Consider the following 17,824-nt stretch of genomic DNA (forward strand, 5'->3'; position numbering starts at 1 on the left):
ATATTTGGGATATTTGGAACTTTTAGTTTTGTTGTTGTTATTGTTTTTTAAGGAAAAAAAGTGCAGTGACCAACTCTAATGATATTTTTATATCATCCTTTAGCCTTAATTCTCAAAATAAATAAACAAATGAGCATTGCAAGTTTATGTCCTAATCGTTAAATGTAGCAGTAACTGATGGTGATGGAGATTCATAGGGTCATAGAATGGTTTGGATTGGAAATGACCTTATAGACCATCCAGTTCCAACCTGCCTGTCATAGGCAGGGACACCACCCACCAGCCCAGGTTGCTTAAAGCCCCATCCAGCCTGGCCTTGAACACTTCCATGGATGGAGCATCCACAGCTTCTCTGAGATTGACCCGATGCTTGGGGGGTGAAGGGAGTGGGCTAGAAATATATGCTATAAAAATCTTTTTTTTTTCTTAAATGCAAATCAGATAGTAAAAACAGTCCTTGAAAGATGGAATTATAAACTCAGAAAATTTTGCAGTCCAGTTTTCTATTTTTCAGGACCTTGCCATTAAATTGATGAAAGCTAAGGGATTGGTTTTAGATCTGAAGTATACGAAAACTGGTATGAGAGGAAGATTTTCACGTTTTCTAAATTACTTCTTTTTCTAAAATGCATAATGTATTTAGTGTGTAATTGGTGATGTCAGTATTATGCCTTCTTCAGTGTCACTTGCATAAGCCCTGACATTCAAGAATAATGTGGCCTTCCTGAAGTGATATTCATTGAATGTTTTCATCTTTTATATGTCTGTGAGCAAGAGTTTGGGAGGACTGCATTACTCATAAATGAGCAATATGTGAGTTGTATAGATCACACCAAACAACCATCGATAAAAGCTCTGTGGATCACGTTGCCATACATTATGCATATGCCACATGTTTCACAGGAGACAAAAAAAAAAAAAAGAAATTAAAAACTCTGCTATGGGTTAAGTTCTTGTACTCTTATATTATGAAGCCAAATTCCTTCATTTGTATCAGTCTAAATTTGATGTTCTGAAGCAGATGCTGTGTATCTCAGTGAAAAGCCATGAATCTTGAAGTTTAGGTTATCCAAACCTTTATATTGTAGTTCCAAAAATCATGAGATAGCAGGCCCAAAAGTTTGCACTGATGCTAATAAAATACCAAGCATATATATTATAGCTTTTAGATGAATTCCAGGTCTTAAGAACATGAAACTGTCTTGGCACATTTCGATATTTGCAGTCAGACTAGGTCTCCAAAGAGTGTTGATTTTTTTTTTCTTTTAAGTGTGGAACAGGTGAATGGAAATGTGCAATGGATTACATATGATACAACATGGTATAATGGCATTGTATAGCAGAACATAAATCTGTTGGATGTACATGGTAATTGAAAGGAAAGAAAGAGGTATGTGGCATATCTAAGAATCCTGGTAACAAGTATTTAAATGATTGGATGCGTTTCTTTCAAAAGAATCTGGAAAATTGCAAAGAGAAAATGTTATACAATCTGTTGCAGTCAATGTGAAATGGATGTGCTATAACAAAACTGGATTTTGAGGGAGATCACTGACTCAGAGAAAAGTAGAACTGCAGAATAAGGAGGATGAAAGTCCTCAGGGTAGATTTCTGATTTATGGCTCTGCTTTCCCCTTTTGTAGCTTTTCTTTTTTTAACCTTGGTGATTAACAAGTTCATTTCATTTCTTTATTTTCTTTTCAACTCCTAATGATCCTTCTCAGCCCCTAATGACTATGTAGTAGGGATCTAATTACATACAAGTGCTGTCCAGAAAACAGTTCTAACAATTAGAGAATTAAAGACCAAATAAAGTGCTTGAACTATAAGAGTCACAATGATCCCTTGCTGAAATTTTCGTGGAAGCATACAATATTGTCACCAAAATATCACTAAATAAAAATGTGAATCCTCTAATGTATGCCAAGTTACATGGATTCTGTTATGTTTTCTGCTCACGTGACATGCTATGTAAAAGCAGTCTGTTCCGCATACATATTTTGTGCAGATGGTCCAGTATTCATGATCATCACAAAAAATCTTTGTTGTGAATTAACAGGAATGGAGGTAGCACCTGTAATTTTCAATACTTATATTAAGGTTCTGAACAAAATACGTAAAGATAAAGAAAAAAAAAAAGGTATGATGGTAGAAGTGGAATTGCCTCAGAGTAGCCATAATCCCTCCTGCATGATTGAGGGGCACCCTTGATCTGCTCCTGTGTGGTAAAAATGAGTAATGCCTACTGACACACATCAGTAAGTTATCCGCTTGTAAGAACAGAGAAGATGGTTTCCTTTTGTGCTAGAAATTGCTTTTAAGTACGGATAATAACTTAGTCTCTGTATCTTTGTCATGGGTGTGAGTAGCCCATAAGAAAAGAGTTAGAGATTTTGCATCAAGTCTTTGTGAGTGTATTTGGGCCATAACAGCATACTGGGAATGGGATATATAGGTAAATATACAGTGCATTAAATATACAGTGCTGCACATGTTATAATAAAAAAAAGATAACCCTCATTGCATTGGCACACTCCAATGAGCATGCACAAATGAACACGCTCTCCAGGAGGTGGTGAGAGACAAGATATATTAAGGAAGTTTGTTACCCTGCTTGAAGCTGTTCAGAAACTCCTGGGGTCACTGCAGGGTATAGAAAGTGCTAGAGTGTACAATTAGGTAGAGAGCAGCTTTGGAAACAATATTATGTGCCTTTATTTGTAATAGGAAAAAAAAAAAAAAAAAAAAGATTCATCTAAGGAAGTAATTTTATTTATAAAGACTGTTTTACTGTTACTTTCATCATAGGAATGTATGATCTTCATTATCGTCACTTATTATAGCTATGGAATGAATACATGACTTAGAACTGCTGAAGAACCAGACACTTCATGGGAGCAACAGACACCTGCAATTTTTGATGTTTTCTCATAATAGCAATGTCATTGACTCAATTAGAGAGAATCCAGTGATCTACAGTCTGGATTGTGAGTCACTTGTCTTTTTCCAATTACTTTCTGAATATTGAGAGAAGTCAAATATTTACAGCAGGGCAGAGTGGTAGCAGAAGGCCCTTGCTAGCCTTTGCTAGCGCACAATAAATGGCTGAACCACCACTGAACAACGGTTTGTTTACAGATGGTTAATTAGGGACCTAACTGAATCTTTTAAAAGGACAGATGCAAATTGATTAAAATGTATATCATCTACAGGAGTAGTCATTAATAAGAAACTCCTACAAGAAATAAGTAGTCATATATCCAATTAACATCTTCAGCTTGCTCAGCAATTCGCTGAAAATTAGGAAACTCTCTAATGACCAAAACCAGACAAACTGGAGGAAAATTACAGCCATACAAAGAGGCATTTAATATGGACATGAAAAAATGTTTTAAATATATAATGAAAATGTAAAGCTAAAACTCAATAATATAAAGATCAAATAGATGAAACGTTAATACCCAAATTAAGTTTGTCATTAAGTATATGTTCAGATACTTCCCATAACTGAAGGTTACACAAAGATATTTTTTTTCTTAAATGAAGAAAACTATTCATCTACATTTCAAGTTACATTACTTGTGGTAAATTCATAGAAGTTTGAACAAGGACAAAACCAATTGGAATGTGAAGGGCAAAGATTACTTGAGCAAAGAGTGCTAGCTGATAAACAGACAAAAAAAGATAGTGTTTGGAATTGCAAATTTCAACACTAGGTGATTCTGCAAAAACAAGGACTTTACAACAGTCAGAACTGGAAGTCATCCAGAAATGTCACAGCAGAACAATCAGAGACAAGGGAACTGGAAAGAGTAGAAACCATTCTGGCAATTTATTATCTAAGAGAAACTAAAAGACATCTATGAAATCCTTAAAGATATTGATGGCTCTAGAACCTCTTATTGCAACTCATTTCAGTAGATATTTGGGGAATTATGAGACATTGCTTTGTCTGAAGAGATTTTCAAGAGGATTTCATTTTTAAGGTTTTTGATAAAATTTTAATTGAGCTTTTGTTTTTGCTTCAACATAGCATTCCAGAGATTTCTGATAGCACATCTGGAAATAATGGCATGCATTTGTGTGTGTAGTATTTCTGCATACATGTGTAAATGCAATTATTTTATTTACTTTTTTTTTTTCACATTGTATGTCCTCTCCACATGGAACACAGTGAGGAAAAAAAAGAAAGATAGGAAAAAGAAAAAAAAAAATTAGAAAACCTGAGTTTGTATACATGAAGGGGATGGGTTTGGCTTGCTCTAGGCTCATACTCAAGGTTGCCCTAAATCACTATGGCTGTAAATGGCAACTTGCTTATTTAAACTGGGAAGAAAGAGTCAGTCAAATGTGTTGCTAGCTACTGTAATCTCTTCAGCACCCCTGTCTAGAGGGCCTGACTTTCTGTGCCCACGTTAATCCTATGTAGCTAAAAGCTTGGTAGCTTTTCCTCCATGGAGAAAGCATAAACTACATCACAGACATATAGAATCAGTTAAGATGCTCTCGGTGTATTTAAAGATAACTTAAAAGATAGCATTTAAAATATAGCTTGTATGTTCTCTGAAACTTCAACCTACCTGTAACTACAGCACTTTCCTTATTGGATGTTGATTGGGGCATTTGCCAACCCTTACTTGCATTCTTTGCATTCAGTCCCACACGATGACTTCTAAATTGTAACTCTGTCTTCATAAAACATGCCTGCACTACTCCTTCTTTGTGATCTGTTTCCAAAACATCCTTTGCCACACCTTCCTCACACCTAAAATGAGTTATGGATTTTTTTTTATCATCTTCATCATACAGGTGCAGACAGCACATCTCAGTTAAACTTTTTTAACTGACTTCTTAGTTGTGCTTAATATTTCCCTCACTGCAGCAGTATTGTGTGTTAAAATAGATTACCAGTGGCACACGTATTTCCATACTTCTGTATATTTTTATGGAAATCTAATTGTCTTCTGATTGTATCACTGCATTTTAAAACAGTTTTGTTTTGCAGTAATGAAAAGCAGGAATCCTTGATGTTACCTGAGTCAGGGCCAAGTTTTAAATTAAATTATAAGCCTTGGATAGAACTGGTATTAGAAGAAAATGTTAATTGTCCCACATCTCAAAGGTAGCTGAGAAGTTTCTGAAAGACTGAGCAAAATTGTCCTATTTGAACCTAAACACAGTGTAGAAAGTTGAAGGAAGTTATGAGCACATGACAATAGGTTCAAAATCAAAACAGCTTTGGAATTTAAATTATAATAATCAGAATATTAAAAAATATAATAATCAGAAGTTGATACCAGTTGAATATCTCTGTACTTTGAAACATTAATATTAATAGTATTTTATCCTTTCTAAGGATTTCTGTGAAACAGCAACACCTCAGAGGACTATTTCCTAATATCAATATGATGCATATATTCTGTAATAAAATTTCTTCTAATTTGCTTGGGTAGCCTTAACTACAGTTTTCCTTTCCACATGGTATAACAACAAGCCAGCTTCGACCTGCTAAACATCTATTTGAAGTTTGCCTTGTTATCTGCCTATGGGTAGTAGATTGTAGGTATTTAATTGTAGCAGGAGAGAGGTGGCTTCAATACAGGTTGGTCTAATGGGAATTTACCTGCCCCTTGCCATGGGCACAGGCTGTGACATTTCTAAGTCACCTGGCAGTGATGCTTGTGACCATCCCTGTCCTTGGGGATGGGGTGAGGGATCCAGCACTGCCGGAGTCCCCCTGACTACACTGGATCCAAGATTCAGATTTTCACTCTTCTAGTATGGTTAGCAAATAAATCATCAAGTCTAAAACTGCTGGTTATGATACCATAACTAGCCACTGAAAGATGCTTTCTGAGTCACGCACAGGCTTCACAAAGTCTACGAAGAAGGGTTTAATTGCTAAAGAGGCTGGGGCTGGCATTTAGCAACCGCTGCTGGTTTTGTGCTGCTGATCTAACCGCAGGAATTAGCAGTGGGTTCCTGTTTTTCACTGCTGCTAAACAGGGAAGCACTGATTTGAGTGGCTGCCCACAGGAAGGGGGAAATGAAACAGGCTGGAGTTTAGTGTTGAATGAGTACAGTGTGTGTCATTTTATGGATGACTGGTATTATGATACAGTATCTTGTAAGACCTATAGAAATTCTGTCTTGTAGTCCCTACTGAAAGCAAATAACCAGAAAGAAAATACGTGCAGTTGATAACTTACCGTGGGATGCAGTGTAATGCAGAGCACTGTAGTCACATTGCTAGCTAATAAAGAAGTGTTTGTTTGGAATATTTTACAAAGGTTGGTTTCTATAGTAACAATAATCGTGAACACTTTCAACTTCAGAAATAACATCTGCTTGATGACTGATCTCAAATCTCAGCTGTTGTTTAAGTAAATAAGATCCTGCACCTTCTGCTTATTGTATTAGCTAGTGACATTTGATATGGGGCATTTATTTTCATGGAAAGAGCACCATAAGACTGGGGAAAGTGTTGTGAAGGGGAGGGAAGAGGGAAGAGGAATTAGAAATAATGATGAAATGCATGACTAGCCTAATAGTAGTCACTGCTAAACTAAATCAGAGCTTACATATAGCAAAAAGTAAATTTGTTCCGTTCTGTTGACAGAAGTACAGGACGAGCATTCCTCTGTTTTACTTTTGGCAGCAGGTTAAAACCCATGTACAAAACTAGGGTAAAATAAACTATGTGGTTAGAACTAAATATAAATATATATATATATGAGATGAAGTACAAATATTCATGGAATGCAAGGATTTGAATCAAACTCCAATGAAAAGTTAAAAAAAAAAATCTGTGAATTTTCAAGGAAACTCTTTAAAAAAAGATGGTCAAATTACTGTGAAAATGGTATGTCTTTTGGAAAAAATTTGTGTACCATTTCTGGGAACTTGTGGGCTTTACAACATAAACTTTCAGGCTAGAACATTACCTTAAACAAAATAACAAGTTTTTCTGTACTTTCATGCATTAAGAATGGAGTCTATAGAATTCAACTGTTTTTGTTGGTGGTGACTCTATAGCAACCTACGGAAGAAAATAATAAAAATACAAAGTAATGAGAAGTTCCCTGCTGTGTCATAGGAAACACAAATGGAGAAGAAGTACAAGCAGATCAGGACTATGGAAACATAATCAAGCTACTCGTTTTCAGTTAGCAGTGCTCAAGGGCCTAAGCATACTTTGGAATATGGTATTTTCTACAAATAAATAAATAAATAAATAAAATTGACACTTTCTACATAAGTCAAGTAAGTGAGATTCAGGAAATCCAACTTCAACAAATCCTTTATGCAGTAAATCTTTGCTGGCATAGTAAAAATGATGTAGATCTTGTAATTTTTAAAGGAAAATTTTTATTTATTTCTTATTTTTAAAAACTACCTCTTTTTTTTTAATAAAAAAAAAAGTATTCCATGTTATCATGTTAAGCCAATATGAGTAATGTGCATAAGCAGTTTCATTCGTGCGAATAATCCTGTTTGTTTTAATGCGACAGCTTCACCAAACACCAATTCTCATGTGTCTAATTATTTGTCAGATTAGATCCTTTAAGGAAAAGTTTCCTTTCCTGTTCCTTTTCAGTGGAGTTTCTAATATGTTTGTGACCAGTGTAGGTGTTAACAATCTTGATGGGAAGCCATCTTGGAAAATATCATTAAGTGATAATACCTGAGTTTGAGTTCATTTGCCGGATTTTTCAAAGAAACTATTAAGAAAATAATAAAATAGTGTCAGATTTGTAGTTGCTATAAATCAACATAGTTCTGCTACTATTTGTGTGTTGTACTGATTTAGACAGCTGAGCATTATCTCATAGATATTTGAAATTTTAATTGATTTGTAAGATTTAAGTGTAAAACTGTACCCAGTCATGCTTTCAAATTGGTGAATGGGCCAGAGTAGGAGGTCCTCAAGAGAGGAAAGTGAGAGACACATCTTGCAACACCTTTACAAAGGTCTGGCTGTGCTATCATGATCCTGCCAGGCTGCCCTCTCCCTTTCCACCTCTGGAGGTGAACGTTAAAATGTGTTCATTAAATGAAACAGCATTTCAACACATGCTGCTACTACTATATGATAGAGCAAAACTACATTCCCTTTTGCTCCCATCATGTAATTTTTCCTTGGGGTAGAAAAGTCTGATTGTTTCTTCTGCTGCTGCTGGAGCAGCTATGATCTGATCCACAATATCCAACGCATGGTCATGTGTCACAAAAACTTCTGTGTGCTTACAAATCTTAAACAGTGGGGTAATTTGTTTCAGAATGATGTTTTAGCATTTAAAAAGAACACATTTTATAGGACAATCAAAAGAAATGCTAGGTCATGCTTTGAGGCATTCAGTTCATGTTTTCCCTATGTTCTGTAGGCTGTGATCTGGGTAAGGTGTCATGATAGAAAGTCATTTGTTATTCTGGTGCTATTAGCATTTTTTTTCTTGCATTAAGAATATTGCCAAGTTTGCACTTTAATCCATTCTGCTGACATCTAGCTTTCACAATGTGTTTTGATTTAGTTCTTCTTATTATTATGATTCCAGGTATAAATGTTTTAATTTATCATTCACTAAGCATCCTGCATGTGGCCAGGAGGTTACAAAAGAACCTTAAAAGACATTGTGGAAAAAAAGTTCACTAAGGGTATATTACAGATGACATATGGTGGACTATATTTTCTTTGCAAGAAATGCAAAATACAGCACAACAATTTGAGGATACTTGCCTTTTCTAACCTCTCAAGTCTGGTATAGATCTCCTAATTAATAATTAAACCATATTTTTAATGATTCTAGGATGCTGCTCAGGCACCTTCTACTCAGAACTTTTCAGTTCTCTCCTAGAGTCATTGTAGCAACGACAGATTTAAATTTTATGATCTGCCCCGAGTAAAGGACAAGCCCAAGTTTTTCTGCGTAATGTACATTTTAGAAATCTGCAGCTGACTCAGTTTGCTTTAGCTCCAAAGAAACTAACCTGCACTGTGCTTATCCTGAGCTCAGAATTCCCCTGATGCCAGCCACCACAGCCACCCTTGTTAGCCTGCAAGTCAGGCAGAATTTAAACTGCACCTAATACTTCATCTTCCTCACCCTGAAAAGGCAGTAGTGGTTACGGAGGGACCATGTCTTCTCGCAGGCAATCAGTGGTAAAGCAACTCACTGGGATACACAGCAGCAACAATCTGGTTTTAATTGATCAGCCAAAGTACTAATAGTGATGGGCTGTCAGTGATTTGTCAGCAGTAAAAATATAAGTTTTCATAGACATGAGCCTTTAAGGCTGAATTGTGAAGGAATAATGAAATTTTCCACTTCTTGTTTCTAATCCTTGGAGATCCAACAGATATACCCATCTGGGAAACAAATGCCCATTAGCATCACTTCACTGCACAGCACCACTTTGACTTTCAGAATTTGAAATGGCAGTAGGAAGAAGAGTTTACAGGAAAGTATCTGAGGATACATGATGCTTGGTATATGCCACAGACATAGGATCTCAGATGTTTTTCCGAACAGGATCTAGTTAGCTGCTGCCAAGATAAATTTCTTTTCACAAACTGGACACTAGCATCGCCAACCTTTAATCAGACTCAGACAGCTTAATAGGAGAATGTTCTGGAGGCTCTTGGGGATTCCTCTGGCAGTAATCCAGTACAATTGCTACACACACCTTCTGCTGGAAGTTACGTCCAATATTTTGCAGATTAACCTGAAATTGCTCTTATGAGTGGGCAAGATATAACAGTAAAGTAAACCCAAGTTTATTTAACAGTATGAAAAGATAGAAAACTGCATACATGAACACAGAAAAGAAATGAAACGCAACATGCCTTACAGCCATCTGATGTTTTGATTTAACTTGTGTTTTGCATTCCATTCAACCAGTTGTGAAAGTCAAGAAAATTGCCGGATGGTTCACATTAGTGTCACAATTCAGGGAAAAAAACAAAAACACCTCTAGGTAAATGGATGCAAGCTTTAATAGGAAACCTGGCTTGGAGTTCTTTCTGGAAACCCCATTGAAATGCAGGTGATCCTTGTAGCTTAGTCTTAATTCATAATTCTCTTGCTAATGAAGTGCTATCTTAAACAGCATTAGCTTTTGAAATGAAGTCTCTTATTAGGTGAACTGAGACAGAATAACTTTGTTGCACATAAATATACACATTTTTTTTTGCAAATAAATACGGTTCATATAATAGAAATACAGCTCTTCTGGGTAAAAACACTTTCAAATTGATACATAAATTCAACATCAGTACATAACCTTTGATAACTGACAAACATTCTAATCAGAAGACTGCAAAAAGAATGCAGCCCATTAGTACATATTGGTATAGTTACGACAGAGAGGTAAAACAATAAGCTGAAGGATAACAGTGCGTTTTGATCACTGCTGCCATAATCACAGCTTGGTAAATCACACTGTGGTTCTTTTTATTTCTAATTCCCACTGTTTTTCTTGCGGAAAGTAATATACCAGTATGTTTAAGATTTCCATGGCTATTTTGAAATGAGGAAATTAACTGAGATTTATATTCTGTTAAAAGAATGGTGCAAAATTGGTTTGAAAAGATAATTCACTGTAAAAAAAAAATATATCTGTAAGAAATGTTAGTGTAACAATATTGGTCTTGTTCCTTTACATTAGCTTGTTGGTCTTAGTTCCATCAGCTGCTATAGAAATTTTCAGAGGAAACTAGCTCCTCCTGAAGGTCAAGGAGAGCTGGTAGACTCCTCCCAGGAAATCAGTGCTGGCTGAGTGACTTGCAGGAACAAGGCAGTTGCCTCAAGTGTTCTCCAGTATAGGTGGAAGAATTTTAAGATAGTCAAATCCATGCTTTTCAGCTTTTACTGCTCTAGGTAAAGTGGATATGCACCTCACCTTGGTGAGACCTCATTAACTAGAGTTATAAATCATTAAGAGATCCTCAAGCAAAAGACACTGCAGTGCAGAACCACAAAGCGTTGACAACTCTTAGGCTCTGGGCCACTCTTGCAGGTTAAGCTGAGTTAAAGCTTTCCACTCGCTAATTGTGAAAGGAGCTCTATGGGATGGATGAAGTGAAAATCTTTAGTGAATGCTTATAATTTCAGTAGAACCCTAGGGTCATATGAAGAACTGACACTTCCTATGTCGGCCAGAGTTGTGAACACTTTTTGTGGCTTTGCTGATTGATTCTGTTGCAGAATTTCCTGAAAGGTCTATCTGCTGGAACATAAACAAGGTTTGGTGAAAGCATTTTTTTTTTCCTGTTGTAGTCATTAAGGCTTATTAAGTGTAGTGATAGGACAAGAGGTAGCGGTTTTAAACAAAAAGAGGGTAGATTTAGATTAGATATTAGGAAGCAGCTCTTCACTATGAGGACACTGGAACAAGCTGCCCAGAGAAGCTGTGGCTGCACCATCCCTTTAAGTGTTCAAGGCCAGGCTGGACGGGGCTTTGAGAAACCTGGTCTGGTGGGAAGTGTCCCTGCCCATAGCAAGGGGGTGGGAACTAGACTGTCTTTAGAGGTCCCTTCCAACCCAAACTATTCGGTGATTCTATGATTACTGCCTACATAAATCTGTGGGGAAAATTGTCAAAACTTTTGGGTGGCTGAGCTCATACTCATTTTAATGACTGTTCATGCATATCCAACATTTAGAATAGCAATGCAGTGTAACACTGATAGTCAAAGAAAACAGAAGTACTGATTACAGTCTATCTGAAGCATTGCCTTGTTTCAGGTGTGCCAGGTGCCTCAGGGCAGCAGCAGGAGCTGTTAAAGCAGTAAGGTGCTGCTGGAAGGAGCAGACACCATCTCCTCGTTTCTTTGTTATCAATGATACTCTTCAGTACCATTGGTTTTGCTTCTCTTGGCAAATAAACATTGGGAAAGTCAAGTGGGGACAGGATGGGGGTTGGCTGCTGATGAGACTCGCCTGTCACCTCCTGTTGGCAGGATAGCTGTGCTAGCGACATTTGGAGTTTCTCCAACAAAATGGCTAAAAAAGCCCCAAACAAATTACATCAATGTAATTCCATGAACTTGAGAGGATCAATTTTCTTTTCCTCTTCTGCACTGCTCGGAAGTCTACCTTTACTCCACTGAAAACAGTCAGAGCAATCACAGAATTTTGCTCTCTATCTTCATAGCCTGGAGTATTTTACCTCAAACAAACATTTACTAAACGCAGAACAGGAAAACCAGGAGAACATGAAGAACATGTTCTTCTGTGAAGAACAGAACTACCTATGCCTTCAACCCTGTTTTAAATGAAAGTGTTGTACTGTTGTAAATGTTATAAATGAAAGTATTGTGAAGCCTCATTTGATAAATGTGTTTTACCAAACAGCTTCCCAGCTCAAGTTCCACATCTAGGAGAGCTGCAGGAATGCCAGTGTATCCTGAGTAGGTGTAAGAGATATGAGGGTGTGCCTGGGCAGGTGAAGGAGAGTTTCTACTATTGGGAAAATGTTAATAGTGAAACTAAGATATTTACAGGGTTTTAAGGCTCTCGATTTTGCATGTAGGTACCTAAATTTGGTCAAAATCCAACTTAAGTATTTAAGTTCTTTTCTGAATTTGAGACTTTCTTATCACAAATAAATCAAGAAAGCCAGAAAATAACCAAAGAATTCAAGAAAAGAACCTGAAGGTAAGAGAAAAGGAAGATGTGCATACTTGTAATGTAACTGAATGTGCACCTTTCCTCCTTTTCTACGTTCCTTACCTCTTCAGAAGACATAGTCTTTTGTTTCCTGTTTTCTTTTCTCCCCTCTGAAGTCTTGCACATTGAGGTCCAGAAAAGTTTTTTTTTTACAGTCAAAGTCTGGTATTAATCCTGTCATAACAAGATTGCTTATTTGCCAAGCCATCAAGCCTAGTTTATGTGGAATTCACCTGACTAATTCTGCATTAATAATATGATTAAAAACTATGTTTAAATCATCATCATTTATTACTAAAAAAGAGTAAGCCAATCTCTTTTTTAAAAAGAAGAGATGAAATTTCATTTATAGCAAATTCTTGCAAGTAGTTCTAAAACCATTTTAGTTAGGAAACATTGGAGTGATTAATGCATAGTTGTTTATATTTTAATACTTGATTTATATATCAGATCTGTATTTGTGCACATTGTCAAACTTTATTCTGTTCTTGTCAAAATACTTATTACTGCTGACAGGTGTAACATGCTCACATTAATCCTTAATTCCTTGATTCAATTTTCTAATTGCTTTTTTGGCATGAGATTGGAGCCATTTAGTTTTACGTGATTTGTCTTATGGTATAATAACACACTCTTAAAAATTGGATGCGCCTAACTTACAATGCTAAACAGAAATAAATATATATTTATATATATATATAAATTCAGATTTTCAGTGTGTGTGTGTGTGTATATATATATATATACACTGAAAATCTGAATTTCTATAGCACTTCTGTAAGAAACCACTTCTTGGAGTACAGATAGAACTACAACCCTTTACATTTTTCCCTTTCCCATATTCATAGTTTAAAAAGTATTTTCATCGATAGCCAGATGAGAATTAATGTTAAACTGTTGGTGCATTGCGTCCAAAGAGGTTCTAAACTCTTATAGCTAATCCATGAACATCTCCTTGGTCATTGTTACCTTCTCCTGCTCCTCTCACCCGTTCATGCTGCTGCCTTCTGTTGCCCATTCTGCCAGCTAAGAATGGCAGAATACATTTCCCATTTTTTTCTTGGGCTGTGTGCTTAAAACTGTTCATTTACGTTATTACAAAACTGCCAGATAACACAATGCAAGGTTTGATGGGGTTTCCAATACTTAAATTAAAAATAAACCTGTTTTATTACTTTCTTGTCATTACAAAGCAGATCTGATAACTTAATAGTAATGACTATTTTAATACAGGTATGGCTGTTTTTATGCCAGTAACAGTAGCGCTGTTATCTGTGCTTTGGGGCGGGGGTGGGGCGCTAAAATTTCTTTCTTTTAGAAACAGATCAGGGGTGAGCAGAGTCTGCCCAAGGCTTGTTAATTCCTCACAACCTCACCCAGGCTGCTGGACTTTAGATTTTCTGAAACAAATCTGAAGAGTGGAGAAATTTTTCTCTGATAAAAATGGTGAACCCTGGGCAGAATTCTTCTGACACTTAGTTCTCTGACTAAATAATTAAGTAGAAATTTAAATTTTATTATTATTTACTCTCAGTTTTATTCCTTAGTTTCTCCCCTTTTTTATTGTCTACATCCGCTAACTTAGTCTTTTCTTGTCACTAGCAATAATTATAATAATATATACTCTTTGATCCTTTTATCCTTTTCTGGTTTTCTTCCCCTTCCTTTTCACCTTCCCACCTGTCAGTTGTGTGTAAGAAAGAGGATATAAAAGCAAAGTGTTGTTTAATAAGACAAGTATTTGTTTATTCTGCATTCTACTGATAAAGTTTTATTAACTCCGTGATTGTCATTTGTGCTTTTTTGCAAAAGCAAAAGTCATTTTTTTTTTTTTTTGTGCAGGGGAAAAAAAAGAAGATAATTCTAGTAAGTAAATCATGGTAGCTAAGTGCTTTGGGCAAACAAACATGTGCCTTATCTCTTCCAAAAAAAAAAAAAAATGTGGAAAATGCATGATAAATGGTACATTTCAGAGAACATGTTATGTCACTAGGAAATAACTTTGATTCATGGTTATTTATTTATCTTTAAACAACTGACAAACCTTGGAGAATCTAGATTATTATCATTTGCTCTATGCTTCTCTGGCGTTTTGCTAGAAAATCTAAATGATGTGAGGTAAGATTATACATCTCCTTTTTCAGTCATAATGTTCCATAAAGAATCCCAATTTTTAAGCACAAATAGAAAATTCCTACTCTATGTGATTTTTGGATGAGGTCCTCTGTAAAAATATTTATCAGAAAGTTTCCTCCAATTGTGTTTAGAAAAGTATTAGTATAAACTTCAAACAGAAAATGACGACCTGTTAATGAAAGGTTATATATTGCACAGCAATATAAAATATCAATTTGACATATAATTCAACATTTTTTCATCAAATTAAAAGACATAACAATAAATTTGTTCCTTTCAGTGCTATGTCTGTGTATACTGTATTTCAAATTACAATTTAAAATGAAGATTTAATTTTGTCTGTCTTTTTAAATGGGATGAACAGAATAGTTCAGTTGGAAGGGACCTTCAAAGATGCAGTATATAGTCCAACTGCCTGACCACTTCAGGCCTAACCATAAGTTAAAGCATGTCATTGAGGGCATTATCCAAATGCCTCTTGAACACTGACAGGCATAAATAGAAAGGAATCATGTTATTCTATTTGCTTTGATGACAAATCAGGAGAGATGACTTAAATGCTCCATTACTTGCACTACTAATACTAATTCTTTTAATAGCAAATGCTCTTTCAAGATTCAGAGCCACTACAAGGTGAAGTAGGAAGCACAGGGTGACAGTGAGCTGAGTTTAACTGGCATGGGGCTCCATCCCTGTCTAGATGGTTGGAAAGAGGGAACTAGGAAGAAGCGCTGGAGTTAGCGGCACATGTTAAACAAGACCTAAGGTCTCGGTGAGGTGCAGGTGCTGCCTGTTGGGGCAGTTGGGAAGCCATCTATTTTGACAATTGAAAGTGCAATAGATAGGAGTGAATGAAAGCACAGAATAGTAGGAGAAGTTATCAGAGAGGTTTACACCAGATCGGACTGCTGTCAGGACTGGTATGTTGTATTATATTACCCTATGCCTATGCTTGTCTGATTAGATTTAAACTGCCCAGGGCACAAACTAGCTGCTAATCGGAATGATCCCATCAAGACCTTTTTCTATATTAAATGCTGTGATCAGAAGAAATTTATTTTTTCATTGCCCTTCAGCATATGTAAGTCAAAGAAACCTTAATAAGAAAAATTTCCCACACCATTTCTTTTCCCGTAATCCACTGATACTGCTTTTGTGTGTGTGCAATCAATGCTTTTAATTTTAGTATGGCTCTTTTCACCCCCCCCCCCCCCCCTTTCTGCATTTCTTTTGGTATAGAGTCATATCACACAGCAGTGCCTGTCTAGGTATTTTGCTGATCATAGATTGATGGAAGTCATTGGTGGATACACACCAGCTTAAGAAAAACACAGAATCTATTCTCCTCTTCTGTTGCTTTGGCCAACATTAGGCCACTGAGTTACAGAAAATTAAATTAAATGCCTCAGATTTAGTTTAATCAGTTTAATAAACATTTCTTATGCTGTTTTTTAAAAGTGATTGTTGTTAGCTGAAACTTCTGGGGTTTTACATTTATAGTGTCATCATTTGGTAAGGTTTTAGTGAATATAGGTTGTCAATCACTGTGTCTCGGCAATTTTAAATTAGATGACACTTCTCGCCAAGTTATTTTAATGCAATTGCCTTAAATGAATCTACAAACATGCCTTTCAAATATGACCAGGTAGTAAAATTAAGTATATTTATCTATTGCTCAATTTATTGCAGTGTTCTCTATTTCCTTATCTCCACTGAGCAGTAATAAATGTTGGTTACTTGGATGTAGAAAAATAGAAAATGATAATTGTTTCACATGATGGAAGTGCCTTTGTTCTCTTTATATCTAGTATTTCACTGTATTTTACTTAGCTAAACTATCATTCTTCTTCATATATTTGAATCAGTTGACATTTTATATATACTTTGCATTTTGCATGTAAATGGAAAGTTTTATGGCTTTGAATTTTGAATGAAAACATCAAACTGGTATTTTGCCTTGGAACATGACAGACATTCTAAAAATTTACAAACAAGAAAAAGAGAGAAATACTTATGCTGATTTTGACCTAATGTTTTCAGAAATATCTTTAGGGGTTGACTAAACATTTAAGCTCTTAAAAGTGAAATGCCTGTCTCATAGCGAGCACAAAATATGGAAACGTGTAAATATGAAAACACTGTAAATTGTCATATTAGAAACTTATTCTATTGCTTTGTAGGTTGCTCTGCTTCCTTCTAGCTCCTAGTATCCTCAATCTTGGTAACTTGAGACCAATATGGCAGCAACCATTCAGTTGACAGCTAACTGCAAATTAAAAGATCTATATAGCCAGTAAGAGAGAGATGCTTAGTAACAGCACATACCTCCTACCAGCAAAAGCACTGTTATATACTGTCTTATATGAGACAAAGTAAGATGATAATAATGCAGGCAACATTTGAAGGGAGTTTGTAAGTTTATTTAAATAAAGTAACATTGCACTTGTTTTCTGTGTGTGCAGAACATTCAGAAGGAACCTGCCTCACAGAAATCACTTGCTTACCGAGACAGACACATAGAAGGCAGACTTACTGGTCTGGGAAACTTAAGAGGGATCTTAATCTCTCTCATCTATCTACTCGTTTCCCCGTTTTGACATCAGGAGGGCTAGGTGACAGACAGCTGGTTGCTGGTTCCTTTAGACTGGTACTTCTGATTCTTAGAATATGGGAAATTCTAGTACTCTTAGATACCATTGTGTATACCGAAAATATGTTGTGATTTTCTAAGACTAAGAAGTTGAAATTGCTAGATTTAGTGAGCTATAAAATTAGAATAATAATTTTGTTGTCTTTATGATCATTTCATTTTTTCTGTTTGATTAGATTTGCAGTGTGGGCTGTTAAAGCCCATTTTTAAGTCAATGAACATGAGTAGGACAATCTGCTTAAATGCAAAGAGCTAATTGGGGAAAAAAAAATCTTCATGCTGTTACAATGAATCTTAAAATAAAGAAGTACAAGTAAAAAATATAACTAAAATCCCTATAAACCTTTACATAAGTGCCTTCCTTTTACAG

General features: G+C 35.9%; 1 protein-coding gene across 5 annotated transcripts in view; it reads left to right on the top strand.

The window, feature by feature from the left end:
* The window catches only part of ATRNL1 (attractin like 1), a 494,732-nt gene that overhangs the window by 420,070 nt on the left and 56,838 nt on the right, over positions 1 to 17,824 (top strand). The window lies entirely within an intron of this gene.

Source organism: Cygnus olor, chromosome 7, assembly GCF_009769625.2.
Source record: "Cygnus olor isolate bCygOlo1 chromosome 7, bCygOlo1.pri.v2, whole genome shotgun sequence".
NCBI lineage: Eukaryota > Metazoa > Chordata > Aves > Anseriformes > Anatidae > Cygnus > Cygnus olor.